Below are 20,842 nucleotides of genomic sequence, written 5' to 3' on the forward strand. Positions count from 1 at the left end.
AGCTGTTCCTGGAATATACTATGACTTCATGTCGGCATGAGGTGCCAACATGCACATGGAATGGAAGAGCAGCAAGAAAAATGGCTTTTGCAGCTTGGGTGGTATTTCCTACATGAGAGACATCACTCTTTTCTGACTGCCAAGTTATTGCACTCAGGCTCTAAATCTCTGTTTTGTATACAGAGAAGAGGTAAGAACTGCATGTGTGTGAACTTGTCTTTGTGTCTTCATCCTGCCTGATCAACATGTGTACGCCTGAGTATGTGAATAGGCATGCAATCACATGCTTTTGTCCTGGGATACATGAACACATGCTTATGCTCTTCATTGTGGATCTGCAAGCTTCCTAGCATGATGCTGTGCATGCACGTCATTGTACAAACCCACAACCACGTCCAACTCTCTCTTCTGAACAGTGGGAACAGACACTTTTTATTTTGAGCAGAAATCATGTATCTGGGACATTAAACTTTGATGTTTTTGCTGTTTTAAAAAATCCTTACTCAGCTGCAGTGTTGTGAAATGTGGCTCTGTGAGAATCTCCTGACTGTGAAATATAAGCATTTTTTTTCTTTTTTGCTGGTCAGCAGTGGGATTTTGTGACCTCCAGTTGATATCTGTACAGTACATCTTGTATGTGTGCATTAGTGAGACAGCAGAGTGCCTCCAGGAAATGCATTCTTTTGCAGTGGGCCATATGGGTAGCTTTGCATTTTTATGATGAAGATGGGAAGATAAGGTTTGTTGCTTGCTCTTTTTCCATTCTTAAAACTCCTTTATTACATTTTGTCCCTGCACGTAGTAGTTGAGGCATCCTAAAAGCATGCCTGAGATAAAGCAGAACTTAGCCCCTTAACCAGCATTTGCAACAGACTGGTAGATTTTTTTTTTTTTTTTTTTTTGAGGCGGCTCCCCTGTTCAGAAAGACTAGTTTTTCAGTCTTGGCTATTGTTAAAATAGTTAATAGCAAACATACCAGCTTAACCTCAACAGGTGAGGAGTTGAGGACTGAAGTAGTTTTCAACCGTATCAAGACGGGGCTTAAGCAAATATAAAAAAAACCCCAAGTAGTCTTCTATCCAAGTGCATGCAGGCACTCGTCCTGTGTTTCTGGCATGCAGAGATCTTAGGATATCAACATGAAAATTATAGGCTTCTATTGCTTTAGATAAAATAGTAACTTGGCTAGTTACTTCCCACTCAAATGAATCCAGGTGTTGGAGGGAGAGAAGTGTTCACGTGCTAAGCCATTATGTTTCAATAGGAAATGGGAAGCTTATGTGGAAACTTGGACAGTCTTCCTCAAACTCGGGGGAAGTAATTAGTACTGTAATTGTGTGGAAGGCTGTTTCTGGCCTGTATCTTACAGATACTACCAACTGTTTCTTAAAGATAGGCAAAAGGACTACTTCATAGCTGATGATATAGAGGATATCATGCTATACCAACTTTGAGAGGAAAAAAATTGAGATCTTTACTGCTGCTTCTAAAGTCTTCTTGCATGAACACCTTAAGCATACACCTGTGTAATTTGGAGACCATTTTGTTCTTTGATCATTATTTCAGCCCCACTTTGTCCTCCTTTCTTCAAATACATTCTACATGGAGGAAATGCTGCCCACGTACTAGCAGTCAGGCTCTCAATCTCCCACTTAGAAGTTGACTATGAATAAGAATTAAATAAAAACCTTTTTTATTTCTGTATCCTTGCTCTCCCATCCATGTCCCAAATGCTATTTTGCTGTCTTTCTCCTTACAGCACCAGTGCTTGAATCTATCTCTAGCTACCTGGAAAAATGAGCTTTCTGTGGCTTTTTTTTTTTTTCCCTATTTTTTTTTAAAAAAAAAACTTTTATAAAGGGAATCTTTCAAACCATGCATGAAGTGAACACAGAAAACCAGAACTCATAGTTCTCTAGGACATCCCTGTTTTCCTCATTGAGAGATTTTATTACAGTTGATAATCCAGGACATTTCTTGAGACATATTCACAAATTACTTGTACAGCCAAGTACAATGTTCTTCTCTGTGGTTTTTTTAACCCCTCCTTGGTTCCACTGTACCTTTTTTCTTTCTGACTGTGGTGGGGCCCCGTATTTCAGGACCTTGCATTGGCAGCAACTTCAACAGAAATCAATATTAAATTGGTACAGAAACAGCAAGGTTAGAAAGTTCTGTTACAGTAGCAAAATGTAGCAGTTTAACAACTGTTGTGCCAAAAGGAACCAAATAATCATTTCAGCTGGAATCTTGTCTCTAGTGGAAGCCAATGCATACTCCCCTGCATTCCTTGCACAAGTAACTTGCCAGTTACAAGGGTAACTGTCCCTGCTCTCAACTTCTGATCAACTTACATCTTGAAGAATAATGACTTTGGCAAGGAAAGTAGAAAAGCATTATGCTGAGGAAAGGATGAGCTAAACTTCATGGAGTTACATCTTCTTCATCCTATACAAATCACACAGTTTAAGCTTTCCATATTTCGTACTTATTGGTAGAGACAGTGTTTCTTGTCCCTGTGTCCTGGAGCCATTCGACATAGTTCCAGTCTAAGGAAAACATCTCCCTTTTTTTACTTTTATCATTCAGGTTAAGAAAGGTGGTGTAGAGCATGTATTCTTCCTGACTCCTGTCAGATGTTAGCTTACATCCTGAAGGTTACTAATACAGTTTTTCACAGGCTTTTATGCTAGTTACAGTGTCTATCTCGCATCTCTGGATATTCTTCTTTTCCACTGTATACCCGTAGTGCATACAGGATTTCTTTGACCCTGGAAATACTTGTCTGTGGTGGAGATCACAGTTTGTATCAGGCACAGTAGAGGAGCCTGCTTGCTGTTTCTGAGAGAAGAAACTGCATCGTTACTAAGTGAAACTTAATGGGATTCAGAAGACTAGTACCAGACTGCTGAGATTTGTTCAAAAGCAAAGTAGAGGAAGAGACTGTATCTTTCTCAGAATATTGAATATGTTTTATGATCAGCCTGGAAAATGAGAAGAATCACCTGAACAGGTCAAGAGGAAAGCCACTGGGTTCAAGTGGTGTTGATGGGAACAAAATAATGTCATCATAAAAATTAGTGGGAATTGTAGCTGGTAGTTGGGTCTTAATGACTGTAGTCAATTTTGAGTCAAGTTCTTGGCTTGTTTACGTCTGGCATCCAACTGGAGGCCAAGGGCACCTTTGAAATACTGAGAAAATCCTCATGAAGGCAGACATGTTTGTTCTTCTATGACTGAGCAAAGAATTTGGCCAGAGGCATCAAACTTGTAGCTATTTCTTAGCTTTGTGGTAGTGTAGATGTTTTCTGGTTGCCTCAGTCACAAATACTTATTAGACTGGGAGGAAAATTGTATTTGAGCAGGATTTCTAAATGTTTTCCCTCCAACATTTGAGAGTCACAGCTGTCTAGACCTGATCAACTGCAATTTGGTAATCTACTGGTGAACTGGATCTACCAGTGGATGTTTGCGAAGCTGTAGAAAGAAGTCTTGTGGTGAAGCCTGTATCCTGCAAATTCAAGGTTGTATTACATTTACACAAAAGCGGGAGGCATTTTAGAAGCACTCAAGTACAATGAAATTTGTTGTAGTAGGTGGGTTTCTTTGTTTGTTTGTTTACAAACCAAACAACCCTGACTTGACTGTTTGGATCTTGTTTCTCCTTTCACATTTAGAAGTTGTAGTGCCCCATGCTAAAAGACTTATTACTGTCTCTATAACTGATCAGTCCTACCACACCATTATACATATTACTGGGTGAAATTGTTTCAGTGAAAGTCAGATCAGCTGTTTCAGTGATGGACAAATTCTGGGTTTTGGGAAAGGACATAAGGCGGCACTTGGGGAGGCAAACTTTCTTTGCTGCTGTTCAGTATAGTGGAGGTCACAGGATGTGATTATTGTTGTCCCTTCTGGACCCTCCTATGAAAAACAATGAAAAAGACTAGTTTTCTGTATTACATAGTTAATTTAAAGGAAACTGCTGTTCCAAGAATGGAGCTGATCTTGAAAGTAGGACACTTCTGTTTGTAGCTCTACAAATCCTGCTCTGTATAGCTGTAGTTTTCTGATTTCTGATTCTGTTTCTTTATCTGTGAAATAAGGTAAAAGAGCTTCTTTAAGTCGTGACCGGAGACTAAATTCACTGATGCTAGTAAAGCATTTGCTGATCCTTGGGTAAGGAGGGTCAAATAGAAAGCTTGATCCATAATTTGAGTGGTTATTGAATATGATTTGGTGAAGTGTCTTTGGCTGTTAAGAGACATCTCCTGACCTTTTGCAGATGGGAATCAGAAAAAAAATAAATTATACCATTATACCATAGACAGCTCTCATTCTACCTCTATGAGAGATAGTAAATGAGAAGTTATTAGGTGAGATTCTGCAGTTTGTACTCTGCAAGAGGTCAGGTTTGATGATTGTCATGGTCCATTCTGACCTTTGTTTTACAGGAGTATCTTTCCATCAGGTTCTGGGAAATGCGGGCTGTGCGTTTATCCATAAAGCGTGAAGCTTAGAGATGAGTTAGTGCATGAAACAATCTCCTGAACATTAATGAGAACAACACTTTCAGGAGGCCTTTAGACTAGACTTGAGGAGGGAGAATGGGCTTTTGCAAGGGGGTCTAATCCATAAGGAAGAAATATAGCCATTTTCCTATGTCTGGCTTTTCTCTGCCATCTGTATTACAGTGTTTAGATTCTTGGAATGGAGGACTTTGTAGGATAAACCCATGTGTGTGTAGATCTTGTAACCAATAAGTAGCAGTGCTAGTCTGGTTTGGTGAAATTGGTGCCTAGTACTTTGTATGAATTGAATTTGTTCATCTCATTATCTACTTGTTCAATGTGATACCATTTGGGTGGTCCAGTATTAGCAGTGTTTTGGGAAGGCGTTGCTCTGTCTATGTGATCATAATCAATGAGTTCAAAGGCAAACATCCCTCTGAGGCGAACGATGGCTGTAAGTGAGAACGCAAAGCAAGGATAGAAGATTATATTTAAGGTCAGAGAATTTCTGATACTTTCTCTGGGCTTGATGCCTAGCCATGGAAGACGTTGCCAACGCAGATTTGACTATTATTCTTTGTAGCTAAGCTCCAATGAGGAGCAAAAGCTGCCACTGCTCCAAGGAACTTTCACTCTAAACAAGCTGAGGATCTGATGCAGGAGAATTTGTGGGAACAGTACTAGTTTAAGAAGTAAAAGCAAGGCTGGGGTTGTCTTTTATGCAAGAGATGTTAACATTGTTTTACTGCTTGGAGGGGGAAAGGTCTAGTGTTTCACGAGCCTTCTCCAAGTGGGATTTCAGGCTGGACAAGGCGTTACTCTGAGTTCCCCATACACTTTTTATCTAAAAAGACTGTCCTAGTGTATAAGTGTTCCAAAACACTGCTTTGGTGGAAAGGAGGGTTTAGCTCCAAGGTAAACACTTGCTGGCTTTCAGTTTCCTGGGCAAAATGTTTTTCATTTTCAGTACTGAATTGCAGTTTACTCCTAAGTTCAGTCGGAGGTGGAAGTGGATATTGTGCCAGTCTCATTTCCCAGGGCTGAAGGCAGACACAAATGCATCCCTACCCGATCTCCTCAAACATACAGCACTCTGACTGTAGAAGCCAGGGACAAATGAAGCCTGAGTAGTCTCACTCTGGAATATGCAACAGCACAATGGCATGCAAATATAAGCATATCTTCATCCAGGGATAAACTCAAGATATAATGTTGCCTCTGCTCTCTCCGCGTGCTCTTTTGAAAGACTAATGTCCTCTCATCAGGCAAAGATGGGGATCAGGGATGACAGGATACAGGAAAGCAGGCTTTCTGCTTGTCTTTGAAGCTGTACCTGTTCTGCTGGTGACATTATGTACTTGGCCTGGTAGTTTTAGGCAATGAGCTTTTGAATTGTCTCAGTACCTGTCACTGGTGGTCAATCCAGAATTTCAGTGGTTAGCATGAAAGCATATGATACTGAAAGGCAATGAACTGCTGTAATACTTCAACCTGCACTCCTGTAGAAGAATCCACCAGAGGACTATGTGTGAGATAACCTTGTGTAGGGTGGCTAGAAAGTAATTAAATAAGGAATATTACTATTTGAAAACTTAGAGAAATACAAGTAAGGGAGCGATATATTGTTTATGCTAACACTTGCTGAACAAAAGTGAATCTAACTGCAGTTTTCTTAACACCATCTGCTGTTGCATTTTCAGAAATGAAAGGGTCCTGGGCTACTATAGTTGTTCCAGCATCTGCAATCTAACTGAGATGAAAAAATGTTCTGGTTTACTCAGTCATTGCTTGGACCTCTGGTGCACCTATCTTTGCCTGTGTCTCTACTCATGTACCATCATATAGTGTTGGTTTTGGACAGCTTATTCTATTTGCTTTTCTTCTCTACAAAATCTCAGTTCATAAAACAAGCTGAAGAATGTTAACAAGGGATGCTTCTCTGACAGCTGTGTGATATGCTGCTATCTTGCATGTGAGGAATATGCATGGACTCCTCCAGAGTTTGTGTGGACACAATCCATGTGCCTTGTGAGGACACAGGGGAATTATAAGCCTCACTTTCCAGGAAAAGTAGGATCTAAGTCCAGGCTTAACTTCTGCCTTGCTGGCTTTATGTTCCTCTCATGCCTTTCATCCTCATAATAGCTAAAGGAGATCTTAACTGGAAGTTTTGGTCTGTTACTATTAAATAATTCCAGGGTAGAGCTAAAGGAGCTGTAGCCTGAGAAGAGAGGGAGGAAAATAGTATCCAGCAAGTATGGCAAAACACACTTGGTTATAACACAATGTGTTTATTTTGTAACTGGACCAGAGTAACAGTAGATGTATAGGTGTTCTGTGTGCTAGATAAAAATGCTTTTGAGTCACTCTTCTATTCGCTTTGCATGAATCTAGGAATAGCAAAATCTTTCCCTACAGTCTTACAGTAAATTGGGGTTAGATAGTCCAGAATTAGTTGTTTAGGGAGCTGGAGAGAAGTGCACGTGGCTTTGGCACATGCATGTAAGATGTATCTTACAGTGCTGCTGGCCACGGGAATTTCTGTGGGTAAATAAGATTTCTGTCTCAATGGCTGTCCATATGGCCCCTTTCACCACCACTAATTCCACTTAGATTAACTGCACAGCACGAATATGGGTCAAAGCCTGGATTGTTGGGAGAATGAGTTCCCGCTTGCAAACTGCTTCCCACAGAAGTACTTGTTGGCAGCTGAGATCATAGCGCTCACACTCTTCACAATAACCCACTTTGAAATGTATTTAGAGAGGGGTCTTGGCAGCCTGCTTGCTGCTTTTTCATACAAAGTGCAGGCCTTGGTTTGTAATCCCACTCAGCACGTCAAGGCATTTGCTGCTGGGCCATCATCTTCTGTGACTTTATGGTAGCACAAGGCAAGGTATCTGTGTTTGGACCAGCAATACTAACCACGTTGGGTAGCATTTCTTCCCCTCACTCTTTAGCAAGAGGGGAGGAACTACTCTTTGAAGTACTGCATTATTTATCATAGAAAAAACTGCTGGGTTGTTTCTGTGAATGCTATGCCCTGACTGAATGTGGTGAAAGGAGATAGACACAAGGGGAAGAAGGGAAGGAACAGATCTCATGGTGTCCATGGCTCACATGTGTTTGAGGTTCCAGTGAAAACTGCTTCTTGCTTTTCTGTTTCCTTTGCCTACTCTACTGGTGGCAAAGGCCCTGCATTGCAGTCAGCCATTCCTGAATTGGGCTAGTTTGGTTGTCTCCTATTATGTCAGGATGCCTTATGAGGGAAATATAAAACTTAGCCATAAATGGTCTGCTTCATAAAGTGAATCAAAGCTACCAGTTGAATAAACTTTTTTGCGTTTGTTTTTTTTTTTTTTAAGTCTGAAGTGATCTTCAGAGACCAGTTCCTTCTGATATGTTCCTAAGTTTTTCCCAAATTCACTCATGCTATTCACAAAGATAAATGCCTTTGACTCAGACCTGGAGGTGCTTTATGCGCAGGCTACTCTAAGCAATTAGAAGTCTAGGTTAGAGGCTAGAAACTATCCACACTGCAGTAAGTACAGAGGTAAGATTATTTCAGTGCCACTAGCCCTCCCACGTTTGTCATCAGTCTTTCTTACACTCTGGACAGACAAATTTTTGACGATTAAAACTGTGTCCCTTTAGATGCTGATGGTGGACTATGAGGACTCAGTAACGTGGGCATAGTTTTGATGTGAAGGTGCTTACAGCTTGGTCAGCATAGGAGGTTTACGTGCCTATTTCTGGGGCTAAGGCTGCAGTACAGAAATAGGGGAGACAGTGAAACTTTATTCACTGGAGCTAAGGGCCTCACAGAGAAAGAACAAGTCAGGTGTTCACTTCTTGCCTCTGCTACTGACTTGAGTTTAAACAACTCTCACAATCACATTCTGCTTGCACATACAGTGCCCCCCTCCTCCACCTTTGTAGATTGAAAACATTCTTTATTGAGCAGTTTAAAATTAAAGTGGACAGAGCAAAGGTGGATGAAGTTTTGAGTAGATGGTAAATCCCTCACCTTTTTTCTGGCCTTGTGGTCTTGTGGGAGTATGAAGCCTCCTCCCATCCTCTGCCCCCTTCCATTTGGGGACAAAAGCAAGGCAGGGTGTCTGGTGTGGAAGTGCACAGTGTGCTTTGGCATCCTACCTTCTAAGCAGTTCACACACAGAAGTCAACATACCTGAGGAAGTTTTATTTATTTGTTTTAGTACATACAGAAATGATGATAGCTGCTTGTGCTGCATGCAGTCACATTTGCAAAGGGACTCCTGGTAGTTGTGAGAAATTGGGTATAGAGAGTTCTAAAAATCTGAATGGTCTGCATGGCCTAGAAGATGAGTGGTCTTATAAAATAATGTATTTCCTATGCATGGTTGTAAAGCACTTTGGGATCATTAAAGAACAAATATTTTGGGTCTCGTTTTGTTTTGCTTTCTTTATGAGAGTGCACTTTTTTTTAAACCTTCTACTGTTGTTTTGAGACCACCATACTAGGAACTTTCTTCAGTATTTTCCCATCTCTTTCTCCTTATAAATGCAGGAAGCACAAAATATTCTTCTGGCATTTGAGCTGCAGTTATTTTGAGTGGCTCCAAACAGAGGGAAATGTGTTTCTGCGGTAGTTGCTGCAGAGAAAGAATTTTGCTGAAATGTCTCTCCCCCACCGCCCTTTGGTGGCTGCAGAAAAGAAGCCAGTGTTTGAGGCCCCAGCTCTGTGCATCTGCTGGATCAGTTTAGGCCAATTTTCCCCCCCCTCCCCCTTCTCTTCTTTCCATTAGCAAACTAGATATAAAACAGAAGCCATTGGATAAATAGGAAAAATGTGTAGCAGAGGAAGCCCTTGTGATTAGGGAGCTGTTAACCAGTTATTTCATGTCCGGCTTTCAGTGTATTTATAAAAATGATGCTATTCAGTGACATGTCGAATTACTATAAATGGCATTGGCTCAGTTGCTTTCTCATGGAAGCCAACTTGCACTTTATTTTTAACTTGGGCCCACTGATTATTTTTAAAGTTAGTGTAGTATTTGTTAAAGATGCTAAAGTAGCAGGCAAAGTATGGGCAATATACATCAAATTTGCTCACACCCTGCCTTGCCAGTGCACTCCAGAGTCCTGCAGAAGTATGTTGGAAGAGAGCAGCTGGGTCAGGGTCTGTCCATTTGCTGCTTGGCTGTTCTGGGGAGAAGTCTGATTGATGTGATTAGTGGCAGCTGCAGTGTTTGGTTTTGTGATGTGGAAGCTTGTCCATTAGGAACTGGCCCAAGACCCAGTAAACTTCTCCTCCCCCTTTCTTTTTCATTGATCGCCAGCAGCCGTCACATCGTTACATGCATTTATAATGTCCTTGTTGAGACTTCACTGTGTGCACATGGTTTAAATCAACGGCTTCCCAAAGAGGGGGAGCAAGCACCAGTACTCCCTACCTGCCTCCAACAATGTGCTTGTAAACTTCAGGAACAGGGAGAAAGAAAAATACAGCTCATGGAAAAGTGCTAAGGGGTTCTGAGTCTACAGTTCACACTATGCTTTGGACAAAGAGGTGAGTCTTGCATCATGGTCTAAATGCAGTGAGGCTTAGGCTTCCATATATTTCTTCTGGAACAAATTTCACAGAACAGAAAATGTTTTGCATGGCATTGTGGCACCTGAGGCAGATTCTCAAAGCTGTCCTTGTCATATCAAGGTATCTGGCAAGTCTAGTCCACTTGATGAACTGCCAACTAATAATTGACACCTAGAAGTGGGGAAGGAGACCATTGCAAGCCTGGGACACAGGTCTTATTTCCCTTGCTTTATTTAGGGGGTAGATTGCATCTCTCATTGCACCTGCTGGAGTTTCCAGATAGTCTTCACTCTTGGTAAATGGGATACCTGTGGGACTAAAGCATTGTACAAAACTGTCTTAAAGACAACTCTAGCCTGGTTTGCAACTTGGAGATGAGAATCTTATGCAAGTGCTAGGGAGCTATTTCCATGCCAATTCAATCTCAAACTGCTAGCAAGCATTCGTTCCAACAGCACAATCTTCTGGTTTCCAGTTGTATTCCTTCGAGGGTCAATATCTGTACAGTAGCTCTACTGCGCATAAAATGGCAACACTTGAAATCTAGACTGAATTGACCACTCAACAAAATATTTTCCAGCACAGTGTTTTTGCACTGGGGCAAATAGAGTACACAAGCTTGGTGTATCTTGCTTTTTGTTTTCTCTGATTCTGAGAGATTCGGAGGATCATAGAAAATGTTGCTTTCAGAGCATTCAGTCTGTCCTTGGTAGCCATCCAGTTTGTGTGTCTCAAGAGATCCTCCTTCATAATATTTACATTTAATATTCTGATTGGAATGGAGAAGACAGAATTTGTTTGTGCATTGCTGGGGTGAGAAATAGAGTTTTTAATCATACCACAAGACAGCCTATTTGCTAACATGCTGTTTTCTAGCCTGGAAATTTTATAGCCCACTTAAATAAAAAGAAGTCTCTCTTGGCTGAGATGTAATAGCAGATGCATTCGTGATGTCTCCTCTGATTATTCAAGTATTGTTATTTAAGTAGGCAAAATATAATTAAGATCAATTGAAATTAATTAATATTGATTTATCTTTAGTTTTACTGTAGTTGACAACAGAGTTTAGTCTTTACAACCATCTAACCAGGAAATGGTTTTGCCTTGTCCATGTCTCAATTTCGTCATCTGCCAGATGGAAAGATGATTATGTTGCTTTGAAATTCTGTTTACTAACGAAATTAAATCCTTTTTGTGATCCAGTACCCCTTCCTTGCTTGTTGTGTTTATTTGCTTACTTGGTAATTCCCTGATTTAGAAACTTCACGATTATAAAGACCCTTCCATGTGTTCACTACTTGCATGGACTGACTCACTAGAAGATGTCCTCTGGTATTTCGGTTAGGTAATGGAAATATAAGGAAGAGGAAAGAAGATAAAATAAAAAGTCAGACCATACTTGGTTCAGCATCCTGCTTGCAACCCAGCATGGTTGCCTGGAATCCTGCTGATGGAATGTCCTGACATTATGGTGTTTATTTCCACCACAGCCCTGAAATGTAAACAGGACATTGTTGGATGCTAATCCAAGGGACGGGAAATGACTGAGAATCCTGGACTCTTGGACTATTGGTAGGACACAAGGAAGTGAATTTTGTGGGAGGGTTGGCATATGGTACCAGCAGTGCACTGGACCATGCGTCAAAGGGGGTGTTTTCAGGAAGGGTATCTGACGTATGTTTATGTGGAGGAACAGAACATAGCACTAGTGTCAAAAGAAGTGCATCAATATATGCAGCAACTTGCAGGACATTTGGCATACTAGGAGGCTCTGTGCATCCCATCCTAACAGGATGAAAGATACAGGGAGAGTTTGCCTTGAGCTTGAAATGTATACTGAATAAATGGCAGCTTATGACTGTGGTATTTATTTTCCCCTGTGCCTTATAACACAAAAGTGAACTCAGCTGAGGAACATGAAAGTAGCAGAGAGGGGGCCATGTAGCATCTCTTGCTCCAGCCCTAAAGCCCAGAGGGCATGGATGGGAGATAGCACAGTCAGGGCAGTGTTGGTTTAAGTGATTTGATGCACTAGAAAACAGCTGTGCTTCTCTTAGGCAGACCTAAATAAATTAATGGCAATAGTATTGAACTTCCAGTCATGGCTTCCTCCCCCATGAAATGGAAAGGAGTGCATACAACTTGCATAGGGTGGTGCCTGCTGTACTATGTTCAGGGAAGAGGGAGACGAGCCATGACAAAGCTGTTGCCACATGCTGTCAGGCACTTGAGACTTACATTGCTGGAAGGAGGGTTGCACCCCACTTTTATCCTACTAGAAGACCTTTACTCTTCCAAGAAGCAGCTGCTAATGCCTCCTGTGTAGTACCCCTTGTAGTAGCAAAGACAGAACTGTGTTGTAATGAATATAAAGGGGGTCCTTTACTGAAGTTGCTAAATGCATACAGACCCTGTAATTCACACTGCCTGTAGCTTCCAGACTGGCTGACTGCTGCCTGATGTTGCTACACAAGGTCTCCCTAAGTCTTGGCCTGGCATCTGTAGCAAGAAAAGGACTGGCTAAAGAGAAAATGAATCAAGTTTTCTGTGCTGTGAGTGTTGTGCACCGTTTTTTGTAGTAACTCTCCACACACTCTGCTGGATGCATTTTGCGGCAAGGCGTAATTTTATGGTAGGCATCTTCTGACTGGTTTTGTGAGCATCTTGCTGACACGGTTGCCAGCGTTGATATCTTTTGAACAAAGTGCTCTGAATTGTGCCTCTGCTATGCTGCTTGGGCTGGGTTTCCATCCGGATCTGAAATTGGAAATTTATTACTTGGAACTGGTTTTTAAAGGTGAAACTGACACCAGTTTCTTATTACTTACCAAGTCCTGAGGGCAGAGTTACATTCCTGACGCTGCTGTAGGTGTTAATGATTTCATCAACTCAAGAAGCACAGAGCCCTGAACTCTGCTCTTGGCAGCTAGTAAAGAAGGGAAATTTTTAAAGGTTTTTTTTTTTTAATGGTGTTTACATTAGCAAACGGGAATTTGTGGGACAGACTTACAATTGGAACTAAGAGAATTTGTGGACTACTTAGTGCTTAGAAATCAGATTGATAGTAAAGCCTCAGTAGGCTGCTGAAACTGGTCTTGCCAAGCACCTCTGAAGTTGCAAAAGAACAAGAATCTGTGAGTGGGCCTGCTGTGGGTGCAGGCCTAAGAGTTTCATTTGCTTGGTATGTTTTCTATGCCTCAAAATAATCAGGAAGGATACTATTATGCAAATCCCAAGATTTTTTCTATATTACTTTCAGTTGCATGCAAATAGCTCAAAAACCTTGCTCTCAGTCTGGAGAAATTCCAGGATGTGGTTTTTTGTTTTGTTTTTAGAATAGCTTCTGTCTTGTGTTGTGCAGGAAGATGGCATTGTGAACAGGGACCAGGATTTAAAATCAGAATTAACTGGCATTATTCTGGGCTCTGCTGCTTACTTGCTGTATGATCTTAAGCAGACTGTCATTCTCTTCATACCTGTATTGTGATATCCTTGTGTCTTGCCAGGTTGCCGTGAGACATAACTTCTTCTATTTTAAACTTGAATAACTCTTTTGATCCAAGAGCTAGCTGTTTTTCAAGTGACCATTGTGCATATGACAGACTGCTGTGGAGGTAGTAAATGGACGGTTACGGAATTTAGCATTGATGAATTTCAGGTATTGACAGATGAGACTCAAAAGCTTATCCTGTAATTATTCATAGAGGTGCTTAAAAGGTGAGTTGTTGATCACCATTTACAATTAGCTATACAGAGAACATTTGGCGACAGTGTTCTTCAATCTAGGAAAAGTAAGTCAGGGCCCAGGCTCTGGGAATTAAACTTGGCAGAGGAATCACAAATTTCTAAAGTGAGAGACAGTTTGCTGAGGGTTGTGGTAGATTTTCTGCTGCTGGAAATCTTTAAATCAAATGAGATGCCTATTGAAAAGTTATATTCTACTTTGGGCAGGAATTAATTTATGGAAATGCTGTGGTTTGTGCTATGCATGAGGTCAGACTAGCTGATTGGTACAACCCTTTCAGCTTTATAGTTCATAAGATTGTCTATCAGATTTGTGACTGTAAGTCTTGCTGAGGCCAGTGGAAGCCAAATAAACCTGAAGCCAGGGTTTTACACTGCCTTCTTCCGCATCCTTCATGCTTCCAGCCTGTATTCACTTGTTGCCCAGCTAACGTGGAAATATCCTCCTGCATTGCTTTTATCTTCTTATCACTTCACGGTGCCACTTAGCTTGCTGTGTTCCAAACTGCAGTACCTTCCACATGTGCCTTTAAATTGTGGGATGTTTATTTTTTGTGTTGCTTGGGTTTTTTTGAAATGGGAATTCAAAATTGAGAAGGTTTGGGCAGCATAGCAGGTTGTGAACACAGCTGGGCATTCCTGCTCTGCTGTCCCTTTGGCAATGACTGATACAGGGCATTCATGTGTATTTGTATTCATGATTTTTATTTCCCCACAAGCATTGTGCCATTCAAATTTGCTTCACAGAAGAAGGGATCCTTGACTGCTGAGTTGCTATCCATGCTTCACACACTTGTCCAGCAGGTCAGATGGCGATCCACTGTTATTTTTCCCGCTGTACATTATGGAACAAGGCAACTAGCCCAGTGGGTCTTCATTCTGTCTCCTACTGTTGTACTACACTACCTGTTCAGAGTGGATGAGGCAGTTCAGGACTAAAGTAGAACTCCATATTCATGACCAAACTAGCAGCTAAATGATTGCTGTTGTTGGGATGGAAGCTGGTAATAGCGTACAGGTGTTGAAGTTGGAGAGGATAATCACTTGGCTGTTTGAGTGACTATTCTGAGAAGACAAACTAGATCTTGGTAAGCGTTCATCTCCCTTACTGACACTGGTGGTTAGACTTTCAAAAGAGCTCAGTATGTCTCATGCAAATATTTCCATTAAGATTTTTTCCCATTAAAAGGTCTATTCTCAGAATTGCCAAGGTTTGAAGAAAACATAGTTTCCCAAATGTTTCCACATTCTTATGTGAGCTTGATATTTCAAAATTTGTGATAAATCACACCAGAAACGTATATTAATTCATAACTATTTCCTTCTTCCTTTTTTTTTTTTTTAAATGCTGCTGAATGCTGTGCAATCAATGGTGATAGATTTTTTTTTTTTTCTAAATTCTTTGTTCTATTTATTTCTTTTGGGTTCAGTAGAAGGGAAAAAGATATTGATGAAAGGGGAAATGTCTTTGTTTTTTCCTTTCCTTTTTCTAAAAAAAAAAAAATCTCAGAAGGCATCTATAGAATTCCCAACAGTAAAATAGCCTGCTGCTTTTCTAAATGATTTTTTTTCTTTTTCAAGACAGTTCTTTCTCCTTTTGACCAGCTCTGTTCAACAAGCTGCACTCTTTTTGGAAATATGCCTCCTGTTTTGCACTGACGTGGAAGCTGGAGAGTTTTGTGAAAACCTGGTCTTGATAGCAAGGGCCAAACTCTCTTTAAAATTAAATTTCTAATTGTTGAAATTCAAATGTGTCTTGTACATGCATGGCAAGTGAAGTTTACAGATTATATGTATAATCCTCTTCTTGCAAGTGACAGTGGTGAAGAAGGCTAGGCTGCAGGCAGACAGATAAAATCAATGAATTTAGACAAAGGATTTCCTGCATTTCCTCTAAATAGTAAAATGTTCCTTTTATGGAATGCAACTGAATGGAAAAAGCATCAACTAATTGAGATGTTCTCTTCAATTAATCCCTGTTTCAAATGAATGGCCTGAAGGGCCACATACAGTTTGGAGAGGCCAGGCTAGATGTCTTTGCTGGTATCATTTCAGGTGAGCCTTTAGAGCTGTGGTATAGCAAATACTTCTTACTCTTCAGGGACTAATTCTGTGAAGCTACAACTTGGACATGGCTGGATAAACTCATCTACTGCATGCGATAAGCCTGGCCCCAAGGGAGGTTGGGCAATTTTGCTGGAAGGAATCTTGCTCACAGCATCTTCTGGGTGTAGTCTAGCAGGCAAGTGTCCTGAAGAGACCAAGCAGCTGCATGGTAAGGGATTGTCGGAAGAGAGAGAACACCCAGTCTGTAGTCCTTAGGGGATACATTGTTTTTCTGGCATAAGGGTGCACACAGCCCTGCTTTAGGATAACCTGGAATGTAAGGATTGCTTTTGTTTTTTCCCCCATCTTTTATGTCATTGGAGATAAAAATCAAGTTGTTTTGGGAAGCCTGTCTGATTTTGAAATGGTTATGAAAAAGACATCACCCAAGGGCTCTGTCAAAAACTTATCTGATAGATAACGTATGCAGTGTGGGAGGGTGACAAGTCAGGGCCAAGGGTACACTCACTTGGCACGTGATGCTTTGGTGAATAGGGGAGTGTGTTTGACTTAGGATCCCATGACGTGTGGCTTTATCTGCAGCACTGGTGCATTGCTGTGGGTGTTAACACCCTTTCCTTCAGACCTGGTTGGGAAGAGGTGTGCTCTGGGAGAGCCACAGGCAAGAGAGTAAAGTTAGAAAGTAGTAAAGGATGGAGAGTGTGAGGGAGTGAAGATGAGCTGCTTGCTACTGGAGAGCTGGCATTTTCAGCATTATGGTCTCTCTAGCCAGGTTTCTGTGGAGACAGTCCCTAGTACATAAACTGTCAGATGTTTGGGGAGCTACATGCTGCTGAGCAGGAAATCATTCAAATTCCTTATCTTCCACACAACAGACTCAGGAGGTCCTGCCAGAAAGCTTGCACCCAGGCCTCAGGGAACAGGGCTTGACCTCTGGGAAAGGGTTTTTCAGGGGTTTTGCTTACAAAAACTGAATTCAACTACTTTCTAAGCACTTGCCCTGAAAAGCTTCTGAAGGGCAAATACTAGATGGTAGTGGTTAGCAGGCCTGCTGTGGCTAAAATCCCATCCTGTTCCCACAGAAATCAGCATCCACTGTCTTCAGTGGAAGCAGCTGAGGCATACAAAGGGAACAATTCTGCAAAGCCCTAAACTTCTGGAGAATTCAAATCCAAACCCAAGGGGTTTTTTTAGTTTGGATCGTCTCCAGTTAGGAAAACTTATTCCCAGGCAGTGAAGTAATGAGACTGTAGAGTAGCGTGTCTAGGGAATGTCTTGGAACAAGACAGTGCAATAGCAATGGTCTTACCTTACCCTGGTATGGGAACCAGTAGATGTACAAGTCCATTGTGTTTGTCACTGTCTCTGCCTGTGTTAATGCAGGGACAGTGTCTATGCTGTGGATGACATTAGAACTGGGAAACAGTAGTTTGATAAGTGTTACTAGGCAAGAGCTTTTCTTTAAGCCTGACTCTCTGTTAAATCCTCTGGGGAACCGCAGCATTTAATGTTAATGACAGTTTTACCATTAACAAAGTTTGATAAGCATTACTAGTCAAGAGTTTTTCTTTAAGGCTGCTTCTAGTGGTGTTAAATTGTCTGGGTAATCACAGCTTCTAATGTTTATGGCAAAATTGTGTTGTCATTAACATTTGGTTTTGAGAAAGGCTGAGGCAGATGCTTGATGCAGTAGAGTAACAATCTGTGAAGACTCACCTTCTACAAATATGGGGAGTCTTTTTTTTTGGCTGATTAACACCCTGTCTGTGAATTTTTGTGGTGTGAGAACCTATAATGACTTTGATTTATGGGAAAATGTACTGTTGTTTTTATTTCTAACGTACCTTTTCAATGCATGGATCTTGGTTCTGCAGCTTGTTCTTGTCTGTCATTTTGCAGACATTGGCTCAAGAGAGAATTTCTGCAATATTCTCCTGTCATGCAACCAATCTAGATCTGTACACAGAAGTAAGTCCCCTAAACACTTACATAGAGCAGAAGCTTTGCTGGTAAGAGGACTTTTGAGAAATTTGACTCCCTTTGCTTAAGAAAGATGCACTCTTTTCAGTGGTGCCCAGTGACAGAACAAGAGGCAATAAGCATAAATTGAAGCACAGGCGATTCCATCTGATAACAAGAACCTTTTTAACTGTGAGGGTGTCTGAACACTGGCGCAGGTTGCCCAGAGAAGTTGTGACTCCATCCTTGGTAATACTCAAAACCCAAATTGACATGGTCCTGGGCAGCTTGCCCTAGCTGACCCTGCTTGAGCAGTGGGGTTGGACTAGCAGTCTCAAGAGGCCCCTTCCAACCTCAACTACTGAGATCAATATTGCAGCATTTTCTTAAGAGCTGGCTACCTGCCTGGTCCAGCCTTATCTCAAAAGCAGCAGCAGGAGTCATGAGAATTTATTGTTACATCCAGCCTGTGAACCACTGCCTAGAGCTTTCCCTTTCCTCAGCTCCACAAGGTGTGTGGTGTGTGTCTTTTGACCACACAGAAGTTTTTGGCATGTGGTTTCTGTGGCCAGGGTGTTGGGCCTTCCCTGGAAAAGATTCTCAGAAGTACACATTGTTTCTAAAAGTCCTCTTTAATCCCCCTTGTAGACCAAAACTATACCCCTTTCTTAAAGGGGATGTTTTGACTTGTCATTTCACACTTTCCTTTTCTTTCTCTCTTTTTCTTTTCTTTTACCAGTTGATCAGAACTCATTTATCAACTTCTGAATGAAAGGTGCATCATGGCTCACCCACCACTCCCTGCTCCAAGAGGTGGTCAGTCTGCCTCTTAAAGAAAACCTGTCAGATCTTTCTTGTTAATCTGGGGATTGTTTGTTTTTAGTTTTACACCGCAGTGTTTGCAGAGAAAGAAAACTCTGTAAATTAATGAAAGAAGCATCGTTCCTTGAGAAAGACATATACATTTTCTTCAGTGAGGCTGAAGGCAAGGTTTTCATTTTTTGTCTTCCCTTCAACCATTATTCCCTCTCCCCCTTTTTCTTTCATATGTTTCATATAGATTACCCTCTACTGCCTGGTGAACTAATGTGGACTTGTAACTTTTTCTACCTCTCAGAGATGGACAGAATAAAACATGTGGTTTGGGATTCTAATGTCCTCTTAATGAAAAAATATGGATTGAAGCATAAAATGGGGCATTGGAGCCTTGTGAGATAGGGGTCTGTGTGTGTAAAGCCATTGTGGGATGTAATACTTGAGGGAACCCTGACCTTTGTCTCATCTCACTCAGGCTTTGAGGGGACCAAGATGCTCCAACTATTCTGCTGAGCTTGTTTCAAAACTCTCAAATTGCATCCCCACTGACTTCTGGATCTGATGAGCCAAAGTGGTTAGTCAGCTTTGCAGCTTTGTACAGATCCCCTCCCCGCATAGTGCTTGGGAAGCTGCATTGGTGAAGGCAGGTGTGACATAGCACGGCCAAGCTGGGAGAGGACTCAGTACAGAGGGATGTACATACACTTCGTTGTTCTCTTCTGCACTGGATAAATTCCATTTCCTTTCAGGAATGTTGAGGTGCAGGTGGTATGGAGAGAGAAGGCCTGGACCTTTGAGTGGGACTTGTTTCAGGAAAATTTTAGCACTGTGTCCCTAGTGGGGCTGTGCATTCAAAACGCTGGAGAAGAGCCATAAAACAAACTGGCATAAAATAAACTTGCTGTACGGTGTTCATACTTAGTCCCCAGTTACTTTTGGTGTGTTTATCAAAACATTGTGGGTTTTTGGATCTGTCTGGTGGTGGGAATGAGAACAAGGGATGAGATAGATGTATATATGTGGACCATCGTAAAGTTTTGACTTGGGCCCTCTATCTTTAAATCTCTTTACTGAAGTACTTCCTTGGCTGGAAGAAGATTGGAAAGAGGTGTTGCAAAAACCTGTGGTTTCACTGTTCTAATAAAGCTGTTGGGAGGGAATTCCTTCTAGCAGATTTTTTTCTGAGACGGGTTGCAAATACTTTTACTTTTGTTTTATCTAGAGGGGACAGAGAGCTTGAGCTAAGGTGGAGTATTTGCTACGGTGACAGTCAGTGGAGTTTGAAAGAGGGGGCAGAAGTCTGGACTGAGGCTATTTCATTATTTTCAGATAGGGAAGGAAGGAATACTTGCATGAAAGTTGTCTGGTTTTCTCTTTTAGAACTACACTGGAGCATGTGTGTTTGGTTTTGTGAGCCTGGAAACATTTACTGTATAGAAACACCTTGCACTGAAAACCAGAGATATATGACCAAAGCAGTGAAAGAAGCTTAGAATTCTCACTCATATTTCAGTAGTTGAGCTTAAAGTATATGTTCTACCAGCCAAACGCATTATCTGTTTTTAACATGTTTATTCACGAGTGAGTTGTGGGAGCTCGACTGACCAGCAGAACAGAAAGACATTGTTTTACTATTGACCAACTGTCTAATCGTGCCTTGGGTTGTGAATGCACGTATGTTACTTGTGGATGGTTAATGCTGAACAGCTTATGTGGTTGTTGAGCAGCTCCTGAACGTCAGTGTGCTGGCATTAGCTTATTTCCATGGGGTTGTCTCAGAAGCGGTAGGCAGGTGAGAAGTATTTTGTTTGATGGGCTCCAAAGCTATAGCTGGTGAAGAGAATCTGCAAATAGAGGTAAGACAATAACATAAAATCATAGAATCATAGAATAGTTTGGGTTGGAAGGGACCTTAAAGATCATCTAGTTCCAACCCCCCTGCCATGGGCAGGGACACCTTCCACTAGACCAGGTTGCTCAAACCCTCATCCAACCTGGCCTTGAACACTTCCAGGGAGGGGGCAGCCACAACTTCTCTGGGCAACCTGTTCTAGTCCCTCACCATCCTCATAGTGAAGATTTTCTTCCTTATATCTCATCTAAATCTACCCTCTGTCAGTTTGAAACTGTTACCCCTTGTCCTATCACTACACTCCCTGATAAAGAGTCC

The 20,842-nt window shown here is 41.4% G+C and overlaps 1 protein-coding gene across 5 annotated transcripts in view; it reads left to right on the forward strand.

Moving 5' to 3' along the window:
- The window catches only part of DAAM2 (dishevelled associated activator of morphogenesis 2), a 235,247-nt gene that overhangs the window by 76,545 nt on the left and 137,860 nt on the right, over positions 1-20,842 (forward strand). Inside the window, exon 2 of one of the 5 annotated variants that reach the window (XM_074863491.1) lies at positions 17,797-17,865. The exons of the other annotated variants lie outside the window; for them this stretch is intronic. The gene's annotated coding sequence lies outside the window, so the exon portion shown is untranslated. The remainder of the gene's footprint in view (positions 1-17,796; positions 17,866-20,842) is intronic. 5 annotated transcript variants of the gene reach the window in all.

This window comes from Strix uralensis, chromosome 3 (genome assembly GCF_047716275.1).
Source record: "Strix uralensis isolate ZFMK-TIS-50842 chromosome 3, bStrUra1, whole genome shotgun sequence".
In the NCBI taxonomy this organism is placed as follows: Eukaryota; Metazoa; Chordata; class Aves; order Strigiformes; family Strigidae; genus Strix; species Strix uralensis.